This window comes from Protopterus annectens, chromosome 1.part0 (assembly GCF_019279795.1).
Source record: "Protopterus annectens isolate FY-2018-M chromosome 1.part0, PAN1.0, whole genome shotgun sequence".
NCBI lineage: Eukaryota > Metazoa > Chordata > Ceratodontiformes > Protopteridae > Protopterus > Protopterus annectens.
Window position 1 is genome coordinate 1,823,695,003 of NC_056725.1, and position 10,381 is coordinate 1,823,705,383.

Below are 10,381 nucleotides of genomic sequence, written 5' to 3' on the forward strand. Positions count from 1 at the left end.
TATCCTGCCGTCAGGCGGTCCCGCAGTCGGCCCGAATTCCAAAGTTTTGGTCCGGCGTCGGTTGCTGTCGCTTCTTCCCTGACGTCAGTGCGCTAGGGGTATACAAGAGGCATCAGACACCATTTTCTTCATTTTTTCTTGCCCCAGATGTCAGGTGCCCCCCAAAAGGTGGTCAGTAGATAGTACCAATAATAAAAGTTTAGCACAAACAAAACATCCCTCTAGCTATAAGCAAATACACCACAAAGGTTGTATCAGATATTAAGGTATTGAAAGGTTTTAGTTAGGTCAGAGGGGATGGAGGGAGGGTACCCTGGACTGCAGCAGGGTATACACTCAAACATCTACATTTATGGTAGGTACAAAACTGTACAATGTTCATCGTGTTACCCTGCTGCAGTCATCACACTTGGGTAGAATCCCAAAGCTAAGGATGGGAGGTGGAGTCAAACAGGGTTAGAGGAGGCTAGAAGGCCCTGCAAAACTGCAGTGGCGAAGCCAGCCCTAGTCTTAAAGTGGTAACTGATAGTGTTTGGTGAAGGTGTGTACTGAACTCCAAGTTGCAGCTTCCAGAATATCCTTGGTTGGCACCCCCCCTGAGGAAGGCTGTAGATGTAGCTGCTGTCCTAGTAGAGTGGGGCCTTATGCTAGCAGGAACTGGTTTTCCATGATGGGTGTAGCAAAAACGTATGCAATTTCCTATCCATTTGGAAATGGTCTGTTTTGAGATAGCCTTTCCTTGTGATGTTGTAGCATAGGATACAAAAAGCTGGTCAGATTTTCTGAAAACCTTAGTTTTATCCAAGTAGTAACGTAGTTGCCTGTGAATGTCCAAGGAATGCAGGAGTCTTTCTCCTTTGTTCTGTGGATTTGGAAAGAAGGTGGGTAAATGGATAGTTTGATTCAGAGCCACACTGGATACCACCTTTGGCATAAAGGAGGGGTTAGTTTGCAGAGAAACTCTGTCTTGATGAAAAATGAGGAAAGGCTGTACTGCCATTAGTGCCTGTAGCTCTGAGACTCTTCTGGCTGAAATAATTGCTAGCAGCAGGGCAGTCTTCCATGAAATAAACTTTAAGTCAGCTGAGAAAGTTGGCTCAAAAGATAAGTTTTTCCAGAACAAAACTGAAGTCCCAAGTTGGTGTTGGTGCTCTCCTGGGAGGCCTAATGTTTTTGGCCCCTCTGAAATACTGCCTTAGAAGTGGATGTGAAAATAAAGGAGGATCCGTGTTGTAGTGAGCTGAAATAGCTGAGGCGTGGATTTTAATAGATGAAAAAGAAAGCCCTTTGTGTAACATCTCAGTTAAATATTGTAGAATCTGAGGTATGTCCGGCTGAACGGTATTTTGGCCTTTAGCTTGGTTCCAGGCGCAAAACCTTTTCCATTTGTCTGAGTAGGCTTTCCTGGTGCTGGGCCTCCTGGCCTCCAGAATAACATCCATAACAGCTTGTGAAAGAGGAGCTGGCTGGTCGCTTAGGTGATTTGCCATGCAGGCAAATTTAAGATTTTGAGCTGGCTGTGTAGAATCTGACTGTCTTGCTGTGTGAGCAGATGAGTAATTTGTGGTAAAATCCATGGTGGGCCCTGGGCCATATTCCTTAATAGTGGGTACCAGTGCTGGCGTGGCCAGTCTGGGTCAACGAGTATCATTCGGGGTCTCCCATCCTGGCTTTCAGCAGCACCTTTGGAGAAGGGGCAATGGAGGGAAGGCATATACTGTCAGCATTTTCCAACTGAATGAGAGTACGTCCACTTTCCAAGCTTGATGGTGAAATGTCCTTGTGCAAACTTTTGTTAGCTGATAGTTTTGGGGGCTGGCAAACAGGTCTATGTCTGGGTGCCCCCATTTTTGAGTTATCATTGCAAATACTTGTGGATCCAGTTTCCACTCGTGGGGATCCATGATGTTTCTGCTTAGGTCGTCTGCCAAGGTGTTCTTTTTTCCTGGCAGGAATTGAGCCTGTAATTGAACTTGGTAAGCCAGTGCTGTGTTCCACAAGGTCATTGCTTGCCTGCATAGAGGGTAGGAGTGTGTACCCCCTTGTTTGTTTATGTACCACATTACTGTGGTGTTGTCTGTCCTTATAAGAAGCTGTACTGGATGTAAGAGGTCCTTGAAGGCTGTCAGGGCATTCTGTACAGCTAGCATTTCTTTTTGATTGATGTGCAGATTCCTTTGATCTGCAGTCCATATGCCTTGAACGCACCATCCTGCCATGTGTGCCCCCCAGGCATAGTCCGATGCATCTTTTGTCATAGTTTGCCTGGCTGGGGGTAAGGTGAAAGACTGACCCTTGTTGAGGTGACATGCCTGTGACCACCATAGAAACTCCTGCTAAAGGCAGGGAATGAGAGGTATCATTGACTCCAAGCTGTGGCTGTGTTGAGTCCATATGCTTTTTAGGTACCATTGTAAATTCCTCATATGCAGTTTTGCAAATGGTATTAGCAGTATGCAAGATGCCATGAAGCCCAAGGCGTGCAGAATTTTTCTTGCAGGGAGTTGGGTCTTTGTTGCCATTGTTTTGAAGTATTGAGTTAGTTGTAGTTGTTTGTCTGGCGTCAGGTAAGCCATCTGGGCCGTTGTATTCAAGCTGGCACCCAGGAATGTCATATTTTGTGAGAGCACTAGTTTTGATTTCTTTTCGTTTACTGTGTACCCTAGGCAACTTAGAAGGTGTTTTACAAAAGCCAGATGTTGTAAGAGAATGTCCTTGCTTTCTGCTTGCCAAATGTAAGAACACCAGTGCTTTATATAAACACACTACCTCATGTGAAAATGCCAAATTCTTGTTTTTTGTCCTAGAGGTGGTTCAGAAGGAAATCAGGGGCGGTCCATGGGAGGCACGATTGGCCCACAAGGAAACATATTGGCAGATTTTGTTGGAAGCCAACAAATCCCCTGGTTTAAATGAATCCATCTCAATAGTGCCTTATTTGAAAATTAAGGCACAATATATTAAATAAAAATAAGATTCAAGAGATTATATTTAACAGTTTTTGCATATTATGGAATACACTTATTTTGTACATCTGCTCCCTTTTTTAATTGATTAGTGTTACTTACTGTGAATGCAGTTTAATACATATTGTTTCTTTTTTAACAATTGATGAATACTATCTTTTTAAAAAAAGTTTAAAAAAAAAAAAAAAAAACATGTTTTTTAGTTTAATCAATTATGATGTATCAATTAATTGATTAATTAATGCATTTGGGTAAGATATTTAAACTGAGTGTTTTGGGAAATTGTTTTATCTGAAGAAGTCTTCTTGAGAGACGAAAACGTGTGTGGTGCTTACTGCTGGAGTCTTTTTACACGTTAATAAATTGTTAGTGACTTATTTGTGCCTGATTGTGAGATTTTTGCCCTGACAGCGACTGGACTGGTGTGGCTGCTTTCTTTTCTGTGTGGTTCGTATATTGCAGCATTTGTTTTGGTACCATCTGGGCCGTTGTATTCAAGCTGGCACCCAGGAATGTCATATTTTGTGAGAGCACTAGTTTTGATTTCTTTTCGTTTACTGTGTACCCTAGGCAACTTAGAAGGTGTTTTACAAAAGCCAGATGTTGTAAGAGAATGTCCTTGCTTTCTGCTTGGATGAGGCAATCATCCAGGTATGGGTATATTTGAATTCCTCTTTGTCTGCAGTATGCAATTACTGGTGCCAGGCATTTTGTGAAGACCCTGGGCGCAGTAGATAAGCCAAAGGGCAGTGCAGAGAATTGGTAATGGGCTGAACCTGCAATGAAGCGGAGGTATCTTCTGCAATTTTGTCTGATAGGGACATGCAGGTATGCCTCCTTGAGGTCCAACGTTACTAGCCAAGCTTTCTTGCCCAACATGGGAAGAAGCTGCTGTAGTGTTAGCATCTTGAATTTGGGCACTTGCAAGAAGGTGTTTAGAACTGAAAGGTCCAGAATGGGTCTCCAAGCATTGCCCTTTCTGGGGACTAGAAAGAGCCTTCAGTAAAGTCTTGGCCTTGCTCCTGTGTAGGTACCAGTTGAATGGCTCATGTCCATGAGAGCTGTAATTTGTTTTTGTGCCTCTGCCCATTGATTTTGTGGCAGGTTTGGCACTCCTTTTATCCTTGGCAAGGTGTGGAAATGGAATCTGTATCCTTGTGAGATGATGTCTAGGACCCATTTGTCCTTTGTGACGATGCGCCAGTTGTCTGCAAAAAGTGCTAATTTTCCTCCCAAGGGAGCTGCCAAGAGAGATTTGCTTGGCAGTTTGAGGTTTAAGTCATTGTGTTTGCCTTCTAGTAGTTTGGGACCGGTCTTCTCCTCCCTTCTGTGTTGCAGTGCCCCATTGACGAGGTTTGTAAGGGATTTGTGCTTGTCCTCTGCCCCTTGGGCACCTGTATTTACCCCTCTGTGGTCTGTCAGAAGCTGGAAAGGACCAATTTTTTGTTGGCCAATTTCTGCTGAAACGTGGGGCTGTACCTGTAAGAAATCTTTGACCGTCTGCATAGATTTTGCCTTATCCTCCATTTTCTTTAAAACCTCTTCTGCTTTAACCCCAAATAAGACATCCTGCTGTAAGGGTGCATCTAGTAATTTTGCTTTAACATGATCAGGCAGTGTCTGTTCCTTTAACCAAGCTTGCCTACGTATAACAGACCCAGTAACAGCTGCTCTACAGGAAACTTCCAAGGAATCAAATCCACATTGTAGAGTATGTTTGCCCACCTGTTCGGCTGCATGCAACAGATCCTGCATTTCTTTGAATTCAGACTGTTGAGGGTGCGTGCTCATCTTTTGTTTTATTTGAGACATTAGGAATTGCTGGTATTTAAGCATGTGAAATTGACAATTTAGTGCTCTCATAGCCAGAGTAGCTGAGGTGTAAACCTTCTTCCCCCACCTATCTAGTGCTCTGGAGTCCCTTTCGGAGGGTACAGGATTTTTAGCCAAAGAAGCCTTAGCCCCGTTGGGACCCTGGGATATTGTCTCTGTATCAGCAACAGGGCTTTTGTAAAGGAATTTGTGTGAGTCAGGCACTCTATAGTATCTATCTGGTTTGGCTGGAGCAGGAGGCAGAGAATCTGGATTTAGACTAGATTCTAAATACACATCATCCACAATGTCTAAAACTGGGGGGATAGCAAGTGGTCTGTGCTGGGGGAGTAAAAAAAACTCTCGGAGCCTTTTCTTTGAGTCAGAGTAGTCCTGGCCTTCCCAGTGGAAATGTTCCCTCATGGTATGCAAGGTTTTCCCAAAGGAATAGTCTTCAGGGGGAGAAGCTGAGGGAATGGAATCTTCAGCATTAGAATCTTCATAAGGGGGAAAGGAGTAATCCTGTTCCTCATAAGAGCCTGAGGAAATAAACACTTGATCAGAGGAGACATAATCCTCCTCTTGTCTAGGCCTTTTGTCGGGGGGGGGGGAACCCCTGATTAAAGAAATCAAATTTTCAGCCATTTTAAGCATCTGTTTCTTAGGCATAGGGCCTTGAACTGGAGACTGAGGTGCAGTCTTTTTTGGTTTTAAAGGAGTCTTAAGCTTAGCATAAGATTTTATGGTGAGAGTAGTCGGTCTGAAGACACATTCTGAAACCGAAGGCGTTTCTAAAGCACCGGCTTCTCCTTCTGAAATGTCGTCGGTAGGGCCTAAAGAAAATGGCTGTGTCGGCCTAGAACTCTCTGCTAGAGAATCCAAAGCGGTCTGTGGATCAAATTCTGCGGTAGCCAGGGGCTGTGTAGGCGACTCACTGAAAACCGGAGGACCGGCGACCGGCCCAGCCGAGGCCCCGGAGTGTGGCTTGGATCTAGGCTGCCTGTCTTTATCTTTGCGTTTTTTATGCACGCCGGTAGTCAGTTGCTCCGATGGTATAGTGTAATTAAATTTCCTACCGAAGTAGTGTCGTGCAAAATCAAAGCGTCGCTTTATAGTTCGCTTATTGAACCTAGCACAAAACCGACAACCAGAGACGTTGTGGTCTGGGCCTAGGCAAGGTATACAATAAGAATGAAAGTCCTTATGAGGTATTTGCTTCCCACAAGAAATGCAATTGTTAACTTTTTCTGACATCGGACTGAGGCAAGAAAAGGTTCCCCTACAGGGTACTTAGCTTTGAAGACTTCGGACTGAAACTTGATTAGAAAATCTCAGGTGTCGGCCGACCGGCACTTGCGAACTGCTTCTGCTTCGGGCACAGCGCGGCAAGAAAGACTGGAGAAAATGGCGTCGGATGCCTCATATACCCCTGGCGCACTGACATCAGGGAAGAAGCGACAGCAACCGACGCCGGACCAAGACTTTGGAATTCGGGCCGACTGCGGGACCGTCTGACAGCAGGATAACCCAAGTGTGATGACTGCAGCAGGGTAACACGATGAACATCAGGAGTATTAAATAAAACAAGTGATTTAGATATAAAGAATTTATCAGTAAAAATTGTTTATAACAAATTATTGATATCATCCCAAAATGTTCTTAAATATATGCAATTATAAAACATATGAGACCAGTCTGCATTCAATTCATTACATCTCCAATGTTATATTCTTCTTAGAAAATATACTTATAAGGGGTGATGAATGACCTATATAAAAATCTCCATGTGAATAATTTCCACTTTAAAGAAGAAGTAGTCATACTTGCTGATTGTAAAATATTCAATTTGTCTTTCTCAGAGGGGGGATTATTATTAAAGAAAAATATGTCCAATAATTATCTGACTGTGTGTCTAAATCACATTTAATTGTCCTATAAATGTTTGATAACTTGTTTTTAGCAGGAGATTTATGCAAAACTGATAAAATCATATACTGTATTAGTTTAGGAATTGTTTTCCTAGTTGTAGGAGACATAGAATCTAGTTTATTTAATACATATTGCCTGGCTTCTTGAAGTTCTAACCATAAAAATGTATCAAGTTTATACTCTTCCAAGAGTGAACTATTGGATTTTAACTCATTATTTATCATCATTTGGTGCCAAAATATTAAGTGTTTTTGCTGAAATATAAACATTTTTGTATAATCTGAAGAGAAAATGGTTCTGTGTGTGTAGGCTATACGGAAGAGTAAAAAAAGCCAATCCTTATAGATATTATATTTAAATATATAATTTTTAGATGATTTTAAGAGAAAAATTATATACTCAGATTTAAAATTAAGAGAAGAAAATTCAGAAATATAATCTTTTAACCAAAAATAAAGGGATTACTGATTATGTTTAGCTTATAGGAACTGTTCATATCTTTCGTATTTTGTGACAATACCTCTATAAACTCTATGCCGCGGTGGTACGGCGGTAGCATTGTTACCTCACAGCAAGAGGTTCTCCTGTTCGATTCTCGGCTTGGCTTGTGAGTGCCTTCTGTGTGGAGTCTGCATGTCCTCCCCGTGGTTGGGTAGCATTTGAAAGACATGCGTGTGTAAATGGGCGTGCCTTCGTTGAAGGTTGGGCGATCTGGCACCTCGGAGTTTCGTAAAAATCTACTGCCAATCATTAGTGGACCGGAGTTCCGCTGTGGCGACCCCTTACCGGGAAAAAGCTGAAAGACAAACAAACAACCTCTATAAACTCTTTCCACTTAGCAGTATATTCCACATCAATGAGATGAGAGATTGTATTAAATACTGATGAAATTTAATACATTTCTAAATTTGGTAAGGCTATACCACCATTACTCCAATTATTTATATGGTATGTTAATGCAATCCTTGGCTTATGTGAAGGTCTGACTTCTAAGAGAGGGACCCAAAATGTCTTCATGAGCAGGTCCCTCAGTTAAAACTAAGATATAGCTTCCCTTACTGGCTAAACTAGTTGTATGGTCGAGTCTTATCAAACATGCTACATTCTTCAGTCTTAACAGCTTCTAAAGGTCCAATGTTAAGGGGCCAAAGAAAAATAGATGGATCATCTGAGGGGCTACAAAAACATATTGGCAAAAAGCCCAGCTCAGACCTGCAAAGAAACAGAAGTTTAGTTAGTTTCAAGCACCCATCTACTAGTTCTGCATTTATCAGACGGAGAACAACGGAGAATGAAGAGGACAATGCCACAGCAACAAATATGAGGACTTAAAGCAGTTTATTTAAGGCAAGTCCTGAAAGTGTACTATAGACCTAGGTTTTATGGAGTCTTCAGCCCCAAACAAAAACAAACCACTTCAATAGGATTCCTTGGAAGAAATCGGATACCCAAAATTATACCTTTCTTTTTTTTCTAATCAACAAAGTAGGTTTCTCACAGAAAAAAATAAAATAAAATAGAGAAAGGGTCCCAGTTTGGATACTTGTCTGCCACAGTCTCTGCAATATAAACGACTGAAATTAACTGAAGTCTGTATACACGGACTAAAGTCAAGAAAGCTAGGAGTTTGGCACATCTTTACATTCGTCTTATGTCAGTGCATCTGCTTTAGCTACAGGTGAAGTGCAGCACAAAAGGAAGGAGCCTGAGCTTCTTAGACTGGCCGTATGTACAGGAATCCTACTAAACAAGTTTTACTTGTGAGGAATACTGCAACAGTACTGTTAAGAGAATGGCATGTTATAGAAAATGGATCTTGTTAAAGATTACAGCAAGTAGATACTTTTTATACATGATGGGGTGCATCTTGAGTAAGGAAATACCTCAGCAGGCAAAACTCTTGGGGGGGGGGGGCAATATCATAGGAACAAACCTCTGACAACAGTCCTGAAATAAGACCTGGACTTGGAAAAGATGTACAGCCTTTACTGCCTGGTGAAGGTCTTTAAGATCAAATAATTAATACATATACCATCTCTAACACAGAAACTGGGAAACAGCTGTGGATGTAGCCACTGCACTAGCAGCATGAACTCTAAGAGGAAAACGCCTACCTATTACCTAGCTTTTCATAACAACAACAAAAAGAACACCTGGCCAATCATATGGAAAGTCTGCAGCTGGTAACCTTTTTTACTCAGTGTGGACTTAGCAAGACACAATAAGCTAGTATCCATTCTGAGCTACTTAGTTCTGACCACATAAAATCTAAGCTATCTATGGACATGCACACAACGAAGGATGTGTACTTTTCATGGACAACAAATTTCAGAAAGAGGCAAATTAGTGGATTAAGATTAGTTTCTGCAGTACCATGATGAGGATGGGTTACTGCTAAGTGGCTCATTTCCTTATAGAAAACCAAGTAATGATGGCACTGTAAAAAGGGCATAAAGCTCCAGTATTTTCCTAGCAGAAATTACCCACCTCTAAAGTTCTCCAGGATAAGAATTTCAAGTCAAGCATGGCAGGATGACTACTCCTCGGAAAAGGCTTTGAGAACTTTCAATGATGCTAAGAGGAAAGAATCTTGTCCTACACAGCAACTGAAAATGGTAGCAAATCAGATTATAGTGAAGCAATTTAACCCAAATGGTATATATTAAGTACATACGGGAAACCGTTCCCAATCAACAGCCAAAATATCTGAATGGACGGATATTATTCCCTTTGATAGGGAGTCTTGAGATACAAAAGGGACTGAATCAGTGTCCTCATCACCTAAGCATTGATTTGCAAATGGAAATCCCCCACCACTACCACTCCCACAATCCAGGCAGACATTTCCATGCTATTTGAGAGATATGTCAGATCCAGCCACCTCACCAAATGTCAGCAACATGTTCTCAAAATCCATATGGGATAATGAATGGAATCAGAGTTCTGACATCAGTGTACTCAAGGTCCACAGGAGTGGTCTTAATATGCAGTCTAGCATAAATGACCATAAAAAACTGACAATGGCATCAGGTACAAGGACCAAAGAAAAGTCTCTGCATAAGTCTAATATGAGTGTATGACAAACTGCCTGGTGAAGGGATAAGTTCCTTTCAAAGGACAAACTTGAAAACACTCAATGAAACTAAAGCTTGGAGCAGAAGGAGATGGGCTTTCACGTGGTTCAATTTTTACTCCCATATGGCAATAAACTCGGGTAAAACTTCTTACACTGAAGAAAAATATCTCGGGTATGGGCACCAAGGAACCAGCAGTCAAGATAAGGAAACATATTAGATCCCTGCAGCCCGAGATCAACTGCAAAGCATCTGAAATTGGTAGTAATGATCTTTACCCAGAAGTGAACACATCTCTGTGACTTCTTGCTAATTTTGAAGTAGAGATGGGCATCTTGGAAGGTCCAAACTGCATATCCAGTCTCTTTCTGACAGACAACAGAAAAGACAGCACTGTGACAATACAAAAGGGTTATTCAAATGGTTTGCTTGGGAATTAAAAAGTTTAGGTCAATGAGATCCAGGATATGCCTGCTTTTGCTGAGTGCCAAAAAAAATTTTTTTTAAACCCTTTTTTTTTTGGAAATAACATTCCTTAAAACGGGTTTTCCCCCGGTTTTTTTTTTATTTAAAAAAAAAAAAAGCCTCAAAAAAGGTGTG